The sequence below is a fragment of the Aquarana catesbeiana genome, linkage group LG06 (genome assembly GCF_042186555.1).
Source record: "Aquarana catesbeiana isolate 2022-GZ linkage group LG06, ASM4218655v1, whole genome shotgun sequence".
NCBI lineage: Eukaryota > Metazoa > Chordata > Amphibia > Anura > Ranidae > Aquarana > Aquarana catesbeiana.
Genome location: NC_133329.1, coordinates 174,867,969 through 174,890,455, shown reverse-complemented (window position 1 = coordinate 174,890,455; position 22,487 = coordinate 174,867,969).

Sequence of the window (22,487 nt, the reverse complement as noted above, 5' to 3'; positions counted from 1 at the left end):
CCAGTCATCCTAAAGATGACTGACAAAAATATCAAAGGTACTGCTTCAGAATGTGATTGTTCCTCTCAGTCTGACCATTAGACTGGGGATGAAAAGCAAAGGACAAATTAATTTTAACACCTAATGCTGAGCAAAAGTTTTTCCAGAATTATGAAGTAAACTGTACTCCTCTGTCCGACACTAAATCATCAGGGTTTCTATGCAGTTTAAAGACTTCCCAAACCATGAATTCTGCAGTTTGTTCATCAGTGGGTAAACCCTTAAAGTGGTATAATGATGAGCCATCTTAGTGAGACGGTTGACAACTACCTAGATTGCAGTGATTTCTTTTGAGGGAGGTAAATCAATCACAATGTCCATAGAAAGTGACCCTGATGGTATTGATAGAACATGGAGAAGCTTGGTGTGTGTTTTTTCATGCACAGGTCATGCACAAGGCCGCATAACTTTTTGACATCTTTCTTGTAACCAGGCCACCAAAAGGAATGTGATAAAAGTTCCTCCATCTTAGAAACCCCAAAATTCCCAGCAAGTTTGAAGTCATGAACAAACCCGAGGGCTTCAACCTGAGCAGATTAGGGTACATTGAGATGATGCTGTTGAACTCAAAAGCCATGCTTATAAGTGAGGTTTATGTCCTTAGGAGGATGATTGAGAAGTGGGTCATTATTATCCCCCTCTTTGCGAAGATTCAAGAATGTCTTAGAACTTGTGTCCCTAGCAGGGAGGGAGGATTGTGTATTCAGAGTTGGCCCACACAACATATGTGATAAGGCATCAGCCTTACCATCCCTTGACCCAGGTTGATACGAGATAATAAAATTGAACCTGGAAAAGAACAGCAACCAACATGCTTGTCTACAAGACAATCTCTTGGCAGATCTAATGAATTCTAGATTTTTATGATCAGTGAGAACAGTTCAAGGATGATTATCCCCTTCCAGCAGATGCTTCTATTTAGAAAAATCTTCTTTATTTACCAGCAATTCCTTATTCCTAATTAATCAAAATAGTACTGCTCAAATGCCCGCCAAACCTGCGTCAGTTGGATAAGCATGTGAAAAGACTGGTGCAAAACAGACAGAACTGGCCTGTCACTCTCCAGTAGACTTCAACAAAATGGTGGCCGTCTGCACACAGACTCCCTGTTGCATAAATGTGAATGAGATGGGTAAAACATGGCTTAAGCACTTGTTCCCCACCTGTAGAATGGAGAGATAATGGGTAGAAAGCCATGGCATGCCCAGTAAATTTGAGTGACATAATTAGCTGAAAGCTGATAGCCTCACAATGGCCAGGCTCAAATTGGAGTTAAAGAGGAACCGTTTCATGGATAAAAGGTCCTGACGATAGAGGTGAACCATCAACCATCTCCATATCAGTAGGGGCAGATTTATTTCTTGTTTTGAATACTATTGCTTTGGGTAAATTCTAGTCCAGCATAGCAGAGGAAGGAATTTCATGCCCCCTGGTGATAAGTTTGTAGCACCCGCTAAAGTGTGCTAGATGTAGTGTAGGGGTTGTTAGTGTAGGTAAATTTAGTTAGCTCAGGGCTAAGCTTGAGCTGTTGAATCTGGGTCAGGGTTCAGTGAGTCAGGGCTGGATAACTCATCCTGACAGCTCCTCTGATCCCTTCCCCTGGTCTAGAAGGTTGTAGAAGATAGTGGGCATGAGGCTAGGAGAAGCTGCCTGAAATATTTATGAGCCTTGGCAATCCCCAGAAATGGGCTGGCAGGGATCAGAGCTTACCTCATAAATAGACATGGGCCATGCCAGCAGGAAAGTCAGGTGGAAGATATAGTGCTGAGGAGGCTGCCAGTGGCCCTCAGGGGTGCCCCCTAGTCTGTGGGGGGTGACCTTGGGTCGGGGGCTTGGATGCTGAAAGGATCCTGCCACAACAGGGAGGAAGCCCTTCCTGGAGGCACAGGAGCAAGAAAGAGGACTGTGTGAGTAGCTCAGTTATACTGGGGAATAGGAATGAGCCAAACACCCCCTCCCCGGTTCGTTTCGCACCAGAACATGCAAACAGGCAAAAAGTTTGTGTGAACATGCGAACACCATTAAAGTCTATGGGACACTAACATGAAAAATCAAAAGTGTTAATTTTAACCACTAGCTGCCCGCCCACTGTCATATGACGGTGGGACGAGGCAGCTCTCGTTCTGGGCGGAGGTCATATGACGTGACCGCCTTCCCGAGCCACTAAGGGGCACGCGCGCCTGCCACGTCACTGGGGACCCGATGCGCGTGGCCACGATGTCCGCAGGGCACCCACGATTGCCCAGCAACCGAGCAGGACCGTGGATCTGTGTATGTAAACACACAGATCCATGTCCTGTCAGAGAGGAGAGGAGACCGATCGGTCACCTCCCCCAGTCAGTCCCCTCCCCCCACAGTTAGAATCACCTCCCTAGGACACACATTAACCCCTAGTGTTAACCCCTTCCCTGCCAGTCACATTTACATAGTAATCAATGCATTTTTATAGCACGGATCGCTGTATAAATGTGAATGGTCCCAAAAATGTGTCAAAAGTGTACGATATGTCCGCCTCAATATCACAGTCACAATAAAAATCGCAGATCGCCGCCATGACTAGTAAAAGAAAAAAATAATAAAAATGCTATAAATCTATCCCCTATTTTGTAGACGCAAACCAGTCAATATACGCTTATTGCGATTTCTTTTTACCAAAAATATGTAGAAGAATACGCATCGGCCTAAACTGAGAAAAAAATTAGTTTAAAAAAAAAAAAATGGATATTTATTATAGCAAAAAGTAAAAAATATTGTGTTTTTTCAAACTTGTCCCTCTTCTTTTGTTTATAGCGCAATAAATAAATACCACAGAGGTGATCAAATACCACCAAAAGAAAGCTATTTGTGGGGAAAAAATGATAAAAATTTCATTACTGTGCAGTGTAACATGACCATGTAATTGTCATTCAAAGTACAACAGCGCTGAAAGCTGAAAAATGGCTTGGGCAGGAAGGGGGTGAAAGTGCCCTGTATTGAGGTGGTTAAAGGCTTATATGCAAAGTATTGCCATAAAAAGTTTATTGGGACCCGGGTACTGCCCCAGGGGACATGTATCAATGCAAACATTTTTTTTTTAAACGGACGTTTTTTCAGGAGCAGTGATTTTAATAATGCTTAAAGTGAAACAATAAAAATGAAATATTCCTTTAAATATTGTGCCTGGGGGTCCCTTTAGTCTGCCTGTAAAGTGGTGCATCTTTCTCAGCAAAAGGAAAAAATGTAATTTAAAATTGCTTGTGGCTGTAATGTATTGCCAGATCCCAGCAATATAGATAAAAATCAATGAGAAAATCGTTGTGGGTCCCCCCCCCAGTCCATACCAGGCCCTTTGGGTCTGGTATGGATATTAACCACTTGCCGACCGCCTCACGCAGATGTACTGCGGCAGAATGGCACGGACAGGCAAAATCACGTACCTGGTACGTGATCTGCCTCCCGCGGGCGGGGGGTCCAATCGGACCCCCCGGTGCCCATGGCGGTCGGCTTCTGTCCGGGAGTGATCAGAGGTGAGGGGGAGGCCATCCATTCGTGGCCCCCCCCTTGTGATCGCTTCCAGCCAATGAAATCCTTCCTCTGCTGCTGTATAGTAAACAGCAGCAGAGGAAGTGATGTCATCTCTGCTCGGCTCGGTATTTTCCGTTCCGGCGCCGAGGAGAGAAGACATCTGAGTGAGTTGCACAACACAACACACACAGTAGAACACGCCAGGCATACTTTTCACCCCCCATCACCCCGATCACCCCCTGATCACCCCCCAATCACCCCCCCATCACAGTGACACCAAGCAGTTTTTTTTTCTGATTACTGCATTGGTGTCAGTTTGTGACAGTTAGTGTGGTAGGGCAGTTAGGGCTAGCCCCCTTTAGGTGTAGGGTACCCCCCTAACCCTCCCTAATAAAGTTTTAACCCCTTGATCACCCCCCCGTCGCCAGTGTCACTAAGCGATCATTTTTCTGATCGCTGTATTAGTGTCACTGGTGACGCTAGTTAGGGAGGTAAATACCGTATATAGGTTCGCCGTCAGCGTTTTATAGCGTCAGGGACCCCCATATACTACCTTATAAAGGTTTTAACCCCTTGATTGCCCCCTAGTTAACCCTTTCACCAGTGATCACCGTATAACTGTTACGGGTGACGCTGGTTAGTTTGTTTATTTTTTATAGTGTCAGGGCACCCGCCGTTTATTACCTAATAAAGGTTTAGCCCCCTGATCGCCCGGCGATGATATAACTTAGGTTTTAGGGTCAGGTAGGGTCTGCATCACCCCAGGCAGCGTCAGGTTAGCGCCAGTACCGCTAACACCCACGCACGCACCATACACCTCCCTTAGTGGTATAGTATCTGAACGGATCAATATCTGATCCGATCAGATCTATACTAGCGTCCCCAGCAGTTTAGGGTTCCCAAAAATGCAGTGTTAGCGGGATCAGCCCAGATACCTGCTAGCACCTGCGTTTTGCCCCTCCGCCCAGCCCACCCAAGTGCAGTATCAATCGATCACTGTCACTTACAAAACACTAAACGCATAACTGCAGCGTTCGTAGAGTCAGGCCTTATCCCTGCGATCGCTAACAGTTTTTTTGGTAGCGTTTGGTGAACTGGCAAGCACCAGCGGCCTAGTACATCCCGGTCGTAGTCATACCAGTACTGCAGTAACACTTGGTGACGTGGCGAGTCCCATAAGTGCAGTTCAAGCTGGTGAGGTGGCAAGCACAAGTAGTGTCCCGCTGCCACCAAGAAGAAGACAAACACAGGCCCGTCGTGCCCATAATGCCCTTCCTGCTGCATTCGCCAATCCTAATTGGGAGCCCACCACTTCTGCAGCATCCGTACTTCCCCCATTCACATCCCCAACCAAATTCAGGATGCCCCCATGTTTCGGCATATATAAATGGTGCACGTATGCCCATCATTAGAAGTGGGTGGATGAAGGGAGGTATTATAATGGTGGGCATACCCACCAATCAATCTTGTTTTTTCGTTCAGCCCACAGGGTGCATGAAAAAAAAAAGATTACAATATATGCCCAACAAGGACCAGCAACGTACTGGTATGTTGCTGAATTTGAGTGGTTATACCAGAATGATGCCTGCAGGTTTAGGTATCTTCTTGGTATCATTCTTTTCAGCCAGTGGTTGACTTTCATGTAAAAGCAATCCTAGCGGCTAATTAGCCTCTAGACTGCTTTTACAAGCAGTGGGGGGAATGCCCCCCCCCCCACCATTTTCCATGTTTTTCTCTGGCTCTCCTGTCCCAACAGGGAACCTGAGAATGCAGCCGGTGATCCAGCCAGCTGACCATAGAGCTGATCAGAGACCAGATAAAAATGGGTGACTCAGAGGGTTGGATGTGTCATTGCCATCATCCCTTTGAAGATTTGAAGAAACTAATATATACCTCAATGTGGGATTTTTAGGGCAATGTAGTAAACAGAAAAATATGATAAAAAGATAATTTATTGATACACAAAACTTATAACATACAAAAAATACTTTCAATAATCATGCAATTAAAAAGATCGTCAAATAGCATGAAATAACCAGGGAGTCAAAGCTCCTGCATCGTGATACATCCTGCTACAAGAAACAATCACCACCAATGATGATACGATGGCGTCAAGTAGCGATATTCCAACGCGTTTCAATTTTATAACATCAAAAAGTCTTCCTCAGGGAAAGATTGCATCACGTTCTGAAGTTTCAAATAATAATAGTATTACTAACAATATATATATTGCATGTATTTCATTGATCGCTTGGATTGAACAACTTACATTCCTTGTATAGCTGCAAGAAAAGTGCATTCCCAGTGCTGCAGGGGTTTTTTTTCGTCATTTGTTGCCCATACAGTCTAATATCCTCTACAGGACAGCATGGTATATTTTAAAGAAACCAATAACTGGCAGCCAATAGAGTTACTATAAAAAAGGCAAAAAGGATTTTTCAGAGTAGTGGTCGTAAAAAAACAAGTTTTTTTCAGAGATAAATATTCTCTGAAACTAAATAGTTGAATAATTAAGGCTTGAATGAATTACCTTCAGATAATGTAGCCAGGTGTGGGTCTTAAAAGAGTACACAGGCGCCTGTGGTGATGAGCCCAAGTTGTAGAGTACCTCTCGGTGGAAAGCCGAATAGGAAATGCTGCCATGAGCCGTCCCTGGCATCCTAATAAAGGGATGTGGGCGTGGCTAAAGACTCTGAGCGTCGCATTGCTATGGCAACGCTAGGCTAGCAATTGGTGCTGGTATTAGGGGCGCGGTGCCGTGTGAGCGGCATCCCGCTCCTCACGTCAAACGTCAGTATGTCAATGGCTTGAGGCGTCGCATCTCCATGGCGACGCCTCGTATGTTGTAGTTACTCGTGCAGAGGACGCGGGGCGTGGTTCCACCCCTTGGTCAAGGCTCCACGTCTCCCCTCCCCATATCCTGTGGGGTGTGGGCGTGGCTTTCCAAGACAGGGGAGGTGTGCGTCGTGTCGCCTTGACGACATAGCCTGTTCCTCTTAGCTGTCAGCTAGGTGTGTAGCGTCGGAGTCATGTGACTCGGACGCTGCGGGGACGCTGTGTTAACCTCCAAATAGAGATCGTCCCGCACATGGGCAGAGATGACCTAAACAAAAAAGAGAATGAGTAGCTTTGTTTTTCAAACAAAGAAACTCTTACATCAAGAAAATAAAAATAATAATAAAAAAGACTGGAGTAAAGGTGATTTAAAATATACTCCATGGTCTAATTTGAGGAAAAGGAAGCAAATTAAAGGGGGTAATGGGAATGGCTATGTTAATTAACAGGGTGGAAAAAATGCCAAAAAAAAAAAAAAATACCAATAGATAAATCAAATTAAATGAAATAAAATAGATTAAGTTGAAACTTTTGGTTATTTAATATATAGGAAGCCTGTACCCTTTAAAGCAGTCCATATCTGCCTATACCTCCGACATGGAGGCCAGGGAGAAAGAATCCATTTTAGGACTAATAACCACCGACACAGTGAAAAAACTCCCATGGTTCCGAATCACAATCGGGATCGATGGGTGTTAGAGCCACGGTATTAAATACGTGGCCCCCCTGTGTCGGGTGGGGATAAAAGACAGATAGGGCAGTCATTATCGAGACCTACCACCCCAGCACTGGGGACCAAAAGAAGAAAAGGTTGTTCTTCTCCAATGCGTTCAGAATGACAATGGTTATACAGTAATCAAAGAGCTAAGTGAAATGAAGCAGAACCTTGTTCCAGTCACCCCCCCTGATAGGTAGATGGACCCTATCTAGGACCGTGAAATTAACGAGAGGTAGTCTATAGTTATGCTGTCTAGCCACATGTCTTCCCAAGGGTAAGTATAGGTTGCCAATACGCATGCTTTGCATGTGTTTGTCAACTCATTTCCCGAACTCTTGTTGGGTCTTCCCTACGTAGAAGGCACCACACTGGCACTGCATGAGATACACCACGCCCTGCGTCTTGCAGTTAGCAAAATTACACAGGGAGAAGCTCTCCCTGTTGGGCAGAGCCAGTGTGGTCCTCCTGCCGATGACTTTGCATTGAGCACATGATCCACATGGGTAGGTCCCCCATGTTTTGCAAGGATCTTTTCTTGCTTTTCCTTTATATTCACTTTGGATCAATAGATTCCCAATGGAGCCAGAATTCCTGTATGTGATTTGTGGTTTAGAACTGGTCCTTTTAAGGTGGTATCACCAGTGAGGATAGGCCAGTATTTGGAGATTATTTTATTGATCCTGTGGTGTTCGTTGGAAAATCTTAAAATGATTCTAGTGGAGGTATCCTCTTTGGTGGGTTTTTTGGAGAAAATTAAATCTCTTCTGTTGGTTCGTATCTTCTGCAGTTTCTTCTAAGGCGGAGAAATTGACTATATGGGATGGATTTTTTTAGAGGGTCTGGATGAAAACTGTCCGCATGCAACAAAGTGTTTCCTGCGGTTTCTTTTCTGCAGAGTCTACTGGATAGTCCCCCGTCAGGATTCTTGAAGATGGTGACATCCAAGAAGTTCACTTCGTGGGCATCCGATGTCATTGTGAAGAAGAGATTGAAGCTATTATTGTTCATGAGTTTTAAGCAATCTTTAAGTTGTTCCTGGGGGCCATCCCTTATAATAAAGAGATCATCTATGTATCTCTGCCACATGCATATGTGGCGAGTATACAAAGATGCTGATTCCCCTTGTAGGAAGTCCTTCTCCCACTCCCCCAGGTACAGGTTGGTATATGAGGGTGCGCAGCAAGTCCCCATAGCCACTCCCTGCACCTGGAGGTAGTGGGAGCCTTTGAACAAGAAGGTGTTGTGTCTTAAGATGTATTCCAACATTAACAGAATAAAAGAGTTGAATTTCCAGTCCATGGTGGCCCTTTGTTTCAAAACCCATTCAATCGCTGCGATGCCCAGATCATGTGGGATGCTATTGTAAAGGGATTCCACGTCTATTGTGACAAGTATGACCGAGCTAGAAATGGTTAAATTATCCAAGATTTGTAGTAGATGTATTGTGTCCCTTGTATATGATGGTAGGTCCATCACGTGAGGTCTCAGGTATTGGTCTATGATCTGACCGATTCCCTCTGCGATGGAGCCATTACCGGAGATGGTTGGTCTCCCTAGGGGGTCATTGAGCTTTTTGTGCACCTTCGGTAGTGCATAGAAGGTGGGCTGGCGTGGGTGCCGGGTATGTATAAAGTCCCACATATCCCTATCTATTACCCCCTCATTCAGGGATTCATACACTAAGGAGAAAAATTCTTGGTTAAATTTATCCACCGTAGCAGGGGAAATTTTTTTGTAGCATTTTGTGTTATTAAGTATGTTGAAACACATTCTTTCATATTTAACATTGTCCATGAGGACAATGTTTCCCCCCTTATCCGATGCCTGGATCGTGATGTCTTTGTTGAACTTTAGGGTATTCAGGGCTTGTTGATGTTCCAATTTCAGGTTGCTTTTGGTGGTATGTTTTTCCATTTTTTCAATCTCTCTAGTAATTTGTCCTACAAATAGAGCTATTGTCGGATTTTGGTTGAGTGGTGGGAATTTGTGCGACTTCCTTTTGAATTTTTTGATTTTTTTTGATTTTCATTGGGTTCCTCTTGTTCTTCTTCACTGCTTGTGCTATCTAAGTCTCCTTCCCAGAACTCTTCCGCAAAGTTACTTTCTTGCAGTAATAAATTGAGGTCTCTAAGAACTCTAAAATCTGCTGCTTTTAGGTTTGGTGCCACTTCTGATGTGGCCATAGTTTTTTTGGTATATAGACTTTTGAGTAGAAGCTTCCTGGCGAATAAATTAATGTCCTTGATGGTCTCGAAGTTATCTGAGCTGTGATTGGGACAAAAGGAAAGACCCAGAGAAAGAACTTCCTGTTCTGCAGTTGTTAGTTTATGCGATGAAAGATTGATGACATTTAGCCTTCTTTCGGGGGTGGAACTATTGTAGGTATCATTGATAGCTGTGTCTGGGGGAGCAGTATCGGAGTTTGAGGGGGTGCATTGCCCCTGTCTAAAAAATTATCTAGTTGAGTCTGCTGAGTTTTCGGGTATGCGCCTTGTTCTTTGTAGCTTTTTCCAAGGTTCAGGGAAGAGGAACCTTTGGAGTTTCCTGAAGGTGCCCCTCTGGCCCTTCCTACTCCACCTCCTCTAACACCTCTTAAAGTCTCTGTTGGTTGTGGGTCCGTAGTTTGTTTTTTATTTATTTGTTTTGAGTTCTTTTGTAATGTTATCTAAAGTAGGAAATATTTGTATTCTTAAGCCTATAGGGTTAATACCCTCCTTGATATACCTTCAGAGTGACTCAATGTGCCAATGCAAGGCTGATTTTTTCTCCAAAATTTTGGTTAAACTGGAAAAGAGTGAAGAAAGGTCAGATGCGACCTGTTCTTTATCCTGATAGTTTTTTTGAATGTTGGTCATAAGCTCCTCCCATTCCCCTCCCAGTAGATCCCCCATTATGTACCTTCGCCACCTGATTGAAATAACCCAGCACAAAAAAAACAAAAAAACAAAAATAATAATCAGTCGGGGAAAAAGAAATCCAATGACTTTATAAGGGTGCATGAAACTCCCCAGGAAGAGATAAGTCCATTTCTTTAAATAAACAAGGGGAGGAATGAACCATCTAATTATATTCATGTGACTACATGTGTTAAGGAGAATCCACATCAAGCCGTCTGAATCAATGGATGAGGTATGGGTGTATTATCCACCCTGAAAATTACATAAAAATGGGTGACTCAGAGGGTCAGATGTGTCATTGCCATCATCCCTTTGAAGATTTGGAAACAAATATATACCTCAATGTGGGATTTTTAGGGCAATGTAGTAAACAGAAAAATATGATAAAAAGATAATTTATTGATACACAAAAATTATAACATACAAAAAATAGTTTCAATAATCGTGCAATTAAAAAGATCGTCAAATAGCATGAAATAACCAGGGAGTCAAAGCTCCTGCATCATGATACATCCTGCTACAAGAAACAATCACCACCAATGATGATACGATGGCGTCAAGTAGCGATATTCCAACGCGTTTCAACTTTATAACATCAAAAAGTCTTCCTCAGGGAAAGATTGCATCACGTTCTGAAGTTTCAAAAAATAATAATATTACTAACAATATATATATTGCATGTATTTCATTGATCGCTTGGATTGAACAACTTACATTCCTTGTATAGCTGCAAGAAAAGTGCATTCCCAGTGCTGCAGGGTTTTTTTTTCGTCATTTGTTGCCCATACAGTCTAATATCCTCTACAGGACGGCATGGTATATTTTAAAGAAACCAATACCTGGAAGCCAATAGAGTTACTATAAAAAATGCAAAAAGGATTTTTCAGAGTAGTGATCATAAAAAAACAAGTTTTTTTCAGAGATAAATATTCTCTGAAACTAAGTAGTTGAATAATTAAGACTTGAATGAATTGCCTTCAGATAATGTAGCCAGGTGTGGGTCTTAAAAGAGTACACAGGCACCTGTGGTGATGAGCCCAAGTTGTAGAGTACCTCTCGGTGGAAAGCCGAATAGGAAATGCTGCCATGAGCAGTCCCTAGCGTCCTAATAAAGGGATGTGGGCATGGCTAAAGACTCTGAGTGTCGCATTGTTATTGCAACGCTAGGCTAGCAATTGGTGCTGGTATTAGGGGCACGGTGCTGTGAGAGCGGCATCCTGCTCCTCACGTCAAACGTCAGTATGTCAATGGCTTGAGGCGTCGCATCTCCATGGCAACGCCTCGTATGTTGTAGTTACTTGTGCAGAGGACGCGGGGCGTGGTTCCACCCCTTGGTCAAGGCTCCACGTCTCCCCTCCCCATATCCTGCTTGCCGGGACAGGGGAGGTGTGCATCGTGTCACCTTGACGACATAGCCCGTTCCTCTTAGCTGTCAGCTAGGTGTGTAGCGTCGGAGTCATGTGACTCGGACGCTGCGGGGACGCTGTGTTAACCTCCAAATAGGGATCGTCCCGCGCATGGGCAGAGATGACCTAAACAAAAAAGAGAATGAGTAGCTTTGTTTTTCAAACAAAGAAACTCTTACATCAAGAAAATAATAATAAAAAAGACTGGAGTAAAGGTGATTTAAAATATACTCCATGGTCTAATTTGAGGAAAAAGAAGTAAATTAAAGGGGGTAATGGGAATGGCTATGATAATTAACAGGGTGGAAAAAATGCCAAAAAAAAAAAAATACCAATAGATAAATCAAATTAAATGAAATAAAATAGATTAAGTTGAAACTTTTGGTTATTTAATATATAGGATGCCTGTACCCTTTAAAGCGGTCCATATCTGCCTATACCTCCGACATGGAGGCCAGGGAGAAAGAATCCATTTTAGGACTAATAACCACCGACACAGTGAAAAAACTCCCACGGTTCCGAATCACAATCGGGATCGATGGGTGTTGGAGCCACGGTATTAAATACGTGGCCCCCCTGTGTCGGGTAGGGATAAAAGACAGATAGGGCAGTCATTATCGAGACCTACCACCCCAGCACCGGGGAACAAAAGAAGAAAAGGTTGTTCTTCTCCAATGCGTTCAGAATGACAATGGTTATACAGCAATCAAAGAGCTAAGTGAAATTAAATACATAACAAGTAGTAGTGATGATACTGTGAAATAAGAAAAAATAATAAGAAAAAACTCTCCCAAAGTATTTTTTGAATTGAGTGTGTACCCAATACAATGGTGGTTTGGGTCAGGGGGTCTCTCAGTGTGGATCTCATGAGAGGTGTTATGCTGTTAGGTGTAATTAGGAATGTGGTTCCTGAAGTGACTATTTGGGATGTATTGATAGCCCAAAATATCATGCTTCAGATGGAGTCCAGGCCTGCAAGGGCAGAACAGCAAAGTAGTGTGTAGTACAGGGGGTCCCCGACTTACGAACATCCGAGTTGCGAACAACTCCTACTTACGAACGGGGCCCGAATGACGTCACTGCCGGCCGAATCTTCCTCTTCTTGCTTGACTGAGCCGTTCCTCCGTTCCTGGCCTGCCCATCCACAGGCCTGGTACGGTCCGGTGGCCTGCCAGGCCGCTAAAACTGCCCGTCGTGGCTGCGGCCTAGTGCGGCCTAGTGAAGCCTCCAGGATCCCCGGTCTTTCCTGCGCCGCTGCCCCGCCGAGGTGCACTGCGGCCGGCCAGCCGGCCGGCCGGCCTGCCCGGACTCGGATCACAGACACTGCTGCTGTCTCCATCCATCCATCTCCCTGCTGTGCCATCACACATCAGCTCCCCTCTCTCTGGTGTCTCCTGTCCCTGCTGCCATGTAAACAGTGAGAGGGGAGAGCTGTGCTGTGCTGTGCTGTGGAAATCTAGCACAGTGCTGGGACTCCTGTTTTGGAGGTGACAGGGTCAATAAAGAGAACCTGTCACCTCCAATTGCTATCACACAGGGAATTGTTTTCTCCTGTGTGATAGCAATAAAGTTTAAATGAAAAAAAATTGATAAAAATTAAAAAAAATAAGAAATACAGTAATAATTAAATTAATAAAATAAAAAAGAAGTAACTAAAAAAGTAAAGAATAAGAAAAATAATATTAAAAATAAAAAAATTATACAAAAATAAATAAAAGACTGGATGTGCACTGAAAAAAAGGTACTGTTCCGACTTACAAACAAATTCGACTTAAGAACAAACCTACAGTCCCTATCTTGTTCGTAACCCGGGCACCCCCTGTATATGTTAATTTCTTTTTTTAGTCTGTTTTCCCTGAACTGAAACCCTCCAGAAACGGTCTGAAGCTTTCAGTTTCATTCAAGCCAGGGGGGGTGGTGGCCCTAAGGTATCTTATCCAGCGCATTTCCCACTGAAGCAGAACCTTGTTCCAGTCACCCCCCCTGATAGGTAGATGGACCCTATCTAGGACCGTGAAATTAACGAGAGCTTTTTTATTATTATTTTTATTTTCTTGATGTAAGAGTTTCTTTGTTTGAAAAACAAAGCTACTCATTCTTTTTTTTGTTTAGGTCATCTCTGTCCATGCGCGGGACGATCTCTATTTGGAGGTTAACACAGCGTCCCCGCAGCGTCCGAGTCACATGACTCTGACGCTACACACCTAGCTGACAGATAAGAGGAACGGGCTATGTCGTCAAGGCGACATGATGCACACCTCCCCTGTCTCGGCAAGCCACGCCCACACCCCACAGGATATGGGGAGGGGAGACGTGGAGCCTTGACCAAGGGGTGGAACCACGCCCCGCGTCCTGTGCATGAGTAACTACAACATACGAGGCGTCGCCATGGAGATGCGACGTCTCAAGCCATTGACATACTGACGTTTGACGTGAGGAGCGGGATGCCGCTCTCACGGCACCACGCCCCTAATACCAGCACCAATTGCTAGCCTAGCGTTGCCATAGCAATGCGACGCTCAGAGTCTTTAACCACGCCCACATCCCTTTATTAGGACGCCAGGGACGGCTCATGGCAGCATTTCCTATTCGGCTTTCCACCGAGAGGTACTCTACAACTTGGGCTCATCACCACAGGCGCCTGTGTACTCTTTTAAGACCCACACCTGGCTACATTATCTGAAGGTAATTCATTCAAGCCTTAATTATTCAACTACTTAGTTTCAGAGAATATTTATCTCTGAAAAAAACTTGGTTTTTTACGATCACTACTCTGAAAAATCCTTTTTGCCTTTTTTATAGTAACTCTATTGGCTGCCAGTTATTGGTTTCTTTAAAATATACCATGCCATCCTGTAGAGGATATTAGACTGTATGGGCAACAAATGACGAAAAAAAAAAACCTGCAGCACTGGGAATGCACTTTTCTTGTAGCTATACAAGGAATGTAAGTTGTTCAATCCAAGCGATCAATGAAATACATGCAATATATATATATTGTTAGTAATACTATTATTTTTTTGAAACTTCAGAACGTGATGCAATCTTTCCCTGAGGAAGACTTTTTGATGTGAGGTATCACCCGGAAGGTCAGATCGAGGGCAGTAATTTTAGCAGTAGACCTCCTTTGTAAATCTAAAGTGGTAACCTGTAAAGGCTTTTAAAGGCTTTTAAAAATATATTTAGTTTGTCGCCACTGCACATTTGTGCACAATTTTAAAGCATGTCATGTTTGGTATCCATGTACTCGGCCTAAGATCATCTTTTTTATTACATCAAACATTTGGGCAATATAGTATTTTTTATTGCATTAAAATTTAAAAAAGTGTATTTTCTCCCAAAAAAATGCGTTTGAAAAATCGCTTCGCAATACTGTGTGAAAAAAAAAATGACACATCCACCATTTTAATCTGTAGGGCATTTACTTTAAAAATGTTTGGGGGTTCAAAGTAATTTTCTTGCAAAAAATAATAATTTTTTCATGTAAACAAAAAGTGTCAGAAAGGGCTTTGTCTTCAAGTGGTTAGAAGAGTGGGTGATGTGTGACATAAGCTTCTAAATGTTGTGCATAAAATGCCAGGACAGTGCAAAACCCCCCCAAATGACCCCATTTTGGAAAGTAGACACCCCAAGCTATTTGCTGAGAGGCATGTTGAGTCCATGGAATATTTTATATTGTGACACAAGTTGCGAGAAAAAGACAACATTTTTTTTTTTTTTGCACAAAGTTGTCACTAAATGATATATTGCTCAAACATGCCATGGGAATATGTGAAATTACACCCCAAAATACATTCTGTTGCTTCTCCTGAGTATGGGGATACCACATGTGTGAGACTTTTTGGGAGCCTAGCCGTGTACGAGACCCCGAAAACCAAGCACCGCCTTCAGGCTTTCTAAGGGCGTAAATTTTTGATTTCACTCTTCACTGCCTATCACAGTTTCGGAGGCCATGGAATGCCCAGGTGGCACAAACCCCCCCCCCAAATGACCCTATTTTGGAAAGTAGACACCCCAAGCTATTTGCTGAGAGGTATAGTGAGTATTTTGCAGACCTCACCTTTTGTCACAAAGTTTTGAAAATTGAAAAAAGAAAAAAAAAATGTTTTCTTGTCTTTCTTCATTTTCAAAAACAAATGAGAGCTGCAAAATACTCACTATGCCTCTCAGCAAATAGCTTGGGGTATCTACTTTCCAAAATGGGGTCATTTGGGGGGGGATTTGTGCCACTTTGGCATTCCATGGACTCCGAAACTGTGATAGGCAGTGAAGAGTGAAATCAAAAATTTACGCCCTTAGAAATCCTGAAGGCGGTGATTGGTTTTCGGGACCCCGTACGCGGCTAGGCTCCCAAAAAGTCCCACACGTGGTATCCACATACTCAGGAGAAGCAGCTAAATGTATTTTGGGGTGCAATTCCACATATGCCCATGGCCTGTGTGAGCAATATATCATTTAGTGACAACTTTGTGAAAAAAAAAAAAAGTGTCACTTTCCCGCAACTTGTGTCAAAATATAAAATATTCCATGGACTCAACACGCCTCTCAGCAAATAGCTTGGGGTGTCTACTTTCCAAAATGGGGTCATTTGGGGGGGCTTTGTGCCATTTGGGCATTTTATGGCCTACAAAACTGTGATAAGTAGTGAGGAGTGAAATCAAAATTTACGCCCTTAGAAATCCTGAAGGCGGTGATTTTTTTTTCGGGGCCCCGTACGCGGCTAGGCTCCCAAAAAGTCCCACACATGTGGTATCCCCATACTCAGGAGAAGCAGCTGAATGTATTTTGGGGTGCAATTCCACATATGCCCATGGCCTGTGTGAGTAATATATCATTTAGTGACAACTTTTTGTAAATTTTTTTTTTTTTGTCATTATTCAATCACTTGGGACAAAAAAATTAATATTCAATGGGCTCAACATGCCTCTCAGCAATTTCCTTGGGGTGTCTACTTTCCAAAATGGGGTCATTTGGGGGGGGGGTTTGTACTGCCCTGACATTTTAGAACATCAGGAAATGACGCTATAACTTTTGCGCAAACCAATAAATATACGCTTATTGACATTTTTTTTACCAAAGACATGTGGCCGAATACATTTTAGCCTAAATGTATGACTAAAATTGAGTTTATTGGAAATTTTTTTTAACAAAAAGTAGAAAATATCATCTTTTTTCAAAATTTTAGGTCTCTCAGAGGTGATCAAATACCATCAAAAGAAAGCTCTATTTGTGGGAAGAAAAGGACGCAAATTTTGTTTGGGTACAGCATTGCATGACCGCGCAATTAGCAGTTAAAGCAACGCAGTGCCAAATTGTAAAAAGTGCTCTGGTCAGGAAGGGGGTAAATCCTTCCGGGGCTGAAGTAGTTAAGGGAGCTCCACACCAAAATGTAAAAAAAAAAAATGGTGTGCCCCCCCCAAATCCATACCAGACCCTTATCTGAGCAAGCGTCCTGGCAGGCCAGGAAAGGGGGGGAACCAGCGAGCACTCTCCCTCCTGAACCATAACAGGCCGCTTGCCCTCAAATTGTGGAGGGTGCTTTGGGGTCCCCCCCAAAGCACCTTGTCCCCATGTTGATGTGGACAAGGGCCTCGTCCCCACAACCCTGGCCATTGGCTGTGGGGGTCTGCAGGCGGCGAAGTTCTTTATTAAAAAAAAAAAATGTCCCGCGATGCCCATCCATCATCAATCATGGCACAGACGGACCCGAAAAATAGAAGAAAAAAATGCGAAAATACTCTGTTACCATGGGAGGTGTCCCACCGACTGTTGTCTTTTTGCTGTGACAGTTCTTATATAGGCAAGGGAAGGGCCACCCGCTGACGTAACCAGATGACCCTGTCCCCCCTCTGACGGCACATGACATCAGAAGGGGCGGGGTTACTCAGTTCCGTCACTGCGTGGCCCCGCCCTTGCCTATATAACACCTGTCACAGCCAAGAGACAGTAGTCGGCGGGACACCTCCCATCGTGGCGGAGGTTTTTTTTTTCTATTTTTCAGGTCCGTCTGTGCCGTGATTGAAGATGGATGGACATCGCGGTACACTTTTTTTTTTTTCAATAAAGGATTTGTCAAAAACTGTATTGTGGTTTTTTTACTTTTTGACACTTTGTTTGGTGAATGGGTAGGGGTACAATGTACGATCTGGGGGCTCTCTTGTTAAAGGGGGCTTCCAGATTCCCCACAACCAATGGCCAGGATTGTGGGGACAAGGCCCTTGTCCCCATAAACATGGGGACAAGATGCGTTGGGGGACCCCAAAGCACCCTCCCCTTTTTGAGGGCAAGTGGCCTGGTATAGTCCAGGAGGGGGGCTGCTCGCTCATTCCGTCCCCTCCCTATCCTGGCCTGCCAGGCTGCTTACTCGGATAAGGGTCTGGTATGGATTTTGGGGGGACTCAACGCCAATTTTTTTTTACATTTTGGCCTGGAGTTTCTCTTAAAATCTATGTCAGACCCAAAGGGCCTAGTATGGATTTTGGGATGGGATCCCACGCCCCTTTTTTTCCTAATTTTGGTGTGGAGTTCCCCTTAAAATCTATACCAGACCCAAAGGGCTTGGTATGGATTGGGGGGGCTGTACCCATGCCGCTTTTTTTACTTAATTCTGTCATAGGGTTCCCCTTAACCACATCAATACACTATATTATGTACTGTACACTGCACTATATATCCTGCACTGTATTATATATACTACACTGACTGCACTATATACTCTGAACTGCAGTATATATACTATACGGACTCCACTATATACGCTGCAGAAAAATTGGGCCTCAGGTGTTGGTGGTGCCAGAACACTGTAACCCCTCACAGTTACTCTTGTTGGGCACAGGAACAGGCCCTGCTGGTAAATATTATTTCAAAAATTGTAATTAAAAGCCCCTGCGTGTTGGTGGTGCCCTAAACCAAAAATATTGTTGGAAACTAGCATCATCAAGATTCAGGTGGAATAGGATAGGCAGCATAGGCAGTCTTCAAGGGATTCCCAGATCCATAGCAAATTCAATCAGTTACATCAGCATCAGGGGCTTGATAGCTGCTGATCCAGGACTGATTCATTTTTATAAATATGAGCCTACCAACGGAGTCTGTGGACAGGCACACTTTTTGATCCATTACAAACCCTCCAGCAGAGGGCCGTGGCATGAACAGACATGCTGATTGAGCGCGCCGTGATCCCTGTGCTCCAGGAAGACAGGTAGCGGTAGCGTGGAGGGCTCCTGACCAACAGATGCATGTCCACACTCTGCTGCTCAGCTGCACATCCACTCAGCGGTGGAAAGAGCCAGGCAAACAGGCTCAGAGCCTACCTCACTGCGCAGAGCATGGACACTGGGTGTATGGCAAAGAGGACACCGGTCCAGGAGGGAAGGAGGCACGGCTCCCCGGGAGGAATGAGGATGGCTGGACATGATCCCCCTGCACAGGGCCGAGGAGCGGCTGGCTTTGGAAGGGGTAATATAACATCTGGTCGAGGCCATTCACCCCTAAGTTTAAAGCAATGCCTTACAATCCTGGAAGTGGATCTCCCAGGAGAGGGTAGAGATCCCATGGCCCACGTGTGGGAAGCTGCTGACTCAGATGGGGAACATACAGGAGCGGTTCTGAGTCTTCATGAGGTAGAAGGAATCACAGGAGGGGTAGCTGAATCCATGGAAGTAGTGCGTCTGGGAGAAAAAAGTGGTACTACAAAGCCCAGCATTGAACTTGCACAGACCAGTAAAGGACTTGTGATTAAACCTGAAACAGCCTCTACAGGGCAGGTGCAGTATGCTAACTCTTTGAACTGTGACTCTAATACAATTTTCCTGACGCCTCCATGGCAGCACACACTGGGTTGTGACTCCGCCCCCACAACCTGACAGGATTGGTTAGCTATAAATTTGAAGGGGAGACACCCCGCTGCATTCTCTTTTTTATCCTCACCTGACAGATTGGGATATGCAGCTTGCTCCTGTTGTCAAGATAAAGAAAAAGAAAAAAGCCTCTTACCGCACTCGCCCCAGCAGGTTCAAGCCTCTCCTGTTTGGAAGTCCCTCCTGTACAGTCTCTAAAGGAGCTTCTATGGAGGGAACCCCCGGTCTGGTGGTCTCAGGGGGCGTCTGGACATCTGGCACAGTAAGCTTTAAAGAAGCTTCATATTTTTGCAGTGGTCTCCTTTTCCTTTTTGCCTGTACCTTTGTCTGTAGTTTACTTATGGTGTTTCTCTGCTTAGAGGCCTGCTGGCACTTGTTGTCCACCGCTGTAGGAACTGTCATGGCCGCCGAGGCCGCCTCCTCCACTCTGCAATTGGCCTCAGGGCTTAGTTCTGCCTTGGGAAGGTAATGCCCTTCTCCAAGATGGCGCCGAGGCGCTCGGGACGTTCTGCGCATGCGCGGGAGCGTCATTTTGCCGCGACGGCGGCGGCAGATTTAAAAACACAGGCATTTCTGTGATTTTTGCTGAGCAGTATCACAGATGCCTGAATGTTCACCGGCCTTCAACTGCTTTGCCAGAAAACGACTCAGCAAGACCAGGTAAGTCAATTTTATTCAATTTAGCCTTTTTTAAATAAATAAATAATATATTAAAAGAAAGAGTAAGTTTTAAAAAAAAAAAAAAAAAGTTTTTTTCCTTTCTCTTAATTTCCTTCAGTCTACACTGTCTACTATCACTATGGAGACCACTGCCCGCGCAGACCACCATCAGCAAACGAGGTAAGAGGCTATTCGTTATTGGTAAGTATTGAAGAAGGGGAGAGAAAAAAGAGAGCCAACCACTAACGCTGCGTTTTTGGCAGCCCCACCAGGTCAAGAGCCGCAAGTTCCAGGCGTGAGAGGACATCAAGCCATGGGTCAAGCAAGAAGTCCCGCAGAAGCCGCTCAAGATCCTCTTCTCGCCACCGAAGACATAGCCGCTCACGTCACAGCCGCTCAAGACGCAGCCGCTCCCGTCACAGTCGGTCACACCGCAGACGGTCACCTTCATCGCATCGCCAAAGCCGCCACACCCGTCCTGCAGCAAACGCTTGCTGGGTATGCGGCGCACCAGCCTTGCCAGATAAACTAGTCTGCAGATCCTGCTTCAATGAGGCAGCAAAGGACAAAGAGCTAGACGCAGCAATGGCTACGGAGCTCATAAGAGAATCTGTGCGGGAATCCATAAGGGAGACAACAGCACCTCTAATCGATAGGCCTACGCCTAGCACATCGGTGGCGGATGACAGCCAACCCCAGGCATCAGAACCCTCCTCAGGAGATGAGGAACAGGACATGTCAGCAGATTTTGACTTTTCCCTGGTACAGCCTTTCGCAAAGTCAGTCAAAGAAGCGATAGGCTGGGAAGAAGATAAAGAGGAACCGCAGAAAGTCCGGAAATATTTCCCAAATTTAAGGAAAGAACCAGAGAATTTCCCTTTTATAGGTGAACTGGAGGATCTAATTAAAGATGAGTGGGAAAGATCTGATAAGCGGTCCAGTCTCACCAACAGACTGACAAAAATGTATCCTCTGAAGGAGTCAAAAGTCAAAACATTGATGAACGCTCCAGTAGTCGACTCCTCCTTGATGCGTCTTGCACGGCATGTCACTCTGCCTATTGAAGACGCAGTTTCCTTTCGGGATGTTCTGGATCGGAAATTGGATCTAGAATTGAAGAAAGCATACTCCACTGCTGGGGGCGCATGCAGACCAGCAATTACCACAGCAGCAGTGGCCAAAGCCATATCAGGTTGGGCAACCAAGGTGGAGAAGGATCTGCAAGACGGTACCGAAATAGATAAAATAATATCTTCTCTTCAGGAGATCAAGTTGGCAGGTGACTTTGTGGCAGAAGCCTCAGTGGATATTATAAGATCCTCGGCGAGATCAATGCTAGCCTCAGTCACAGCAAGAAGGGCCTTGTGGCTGAAACCATGGATGGCCGATACTGCATCCAAAACAAACTGGTGCAGGATTCCATATGATGGCTCAAACCTGTTCGGGTCTAAATTGGACACCGCTATTTCGAAGGTAACAGGAGGGAAGTCGGGATTAATTCCCTCGGATAGAAAACCCAAGGCCCAAAAGGGTTCCTTCTTCAGGCGCAACCTTCCTGAGAAATATAGGGAAGCTAGAGCCTACCGTCCTGGTAGGGAGTTTAGAAGGGACTGGAAGAACACAAGACCTTCCTTCCTAAGGATGCAGAAGTCCAAGCCTACCCCGGTAGGGGAGCAGCAGAAGTCCTTTTGAAGGTTCGCCTGCCCACTCAGTACAGGTGGGCGCCAGGCTCAAGGACTTCGCACAGATTTGGTCAAGCCATATAGAGGACCAGTGGACTCTCTCCACGATCAAATTTGGACACAAGTGGAAATTTATGGGCAAAATTCCAAAGAATCACTTCCAATCAACAAGAATGCCATCTTCACTAGTCAAAAGGAAGTTACTATTAAAATATATAGTGGAATTGAAGGAGAAAGGGGCAATACTGGAAGTTCCGTCAGATCAAAAGGGGAGGGGGTTCTATTCCCCACTATTCTTGGTAAAGAAGAAGACCGGAGACTTACGCCCTGTATTGGTTTTAAAAAATCTCAACAGGAACATAAAAACAGAGGCCTTCAAAATGGAGAGTCTGCAGTCTATACTTCTGGCAGTGAACCTGGACGACTGGATGCTCTCAGTAGATTTATCAGACGCTTATCTACATATTCCGATTCATCCCGCCTTTCAAAAATTCCTCCGATTTGCCATCAACAAAAGTCACTTCCAATTTCAGTGCCTTCCTTTCGGCATCTCGTCGGCTCCCAGGACATTTACCAAGGTCCTTCTACCCTTGGTTGCATTCCTCAGGGAGAAAGGTCTGCGAGTCCACCATTATTTGGACGACATCCTGCTCTTGGCAGAAGATCAAGAAACCTTGCTATGCCATCAGAAGATCTTACTCACGACTCTCCAAGACTTCGGCTGGTTAGTCAACTGGAAAAAGAGCAGCTTACAACCCACTCAGAACATGGTATTCTTGGGAGCAGATCTGAACACCAAATTGAACATGGTACAACTTCCTCAAGAAAAGATTCAGCCTCTAGTACAGAAGATGTGGAGATTACTATCAGCAAGGCATCTTCCAGCC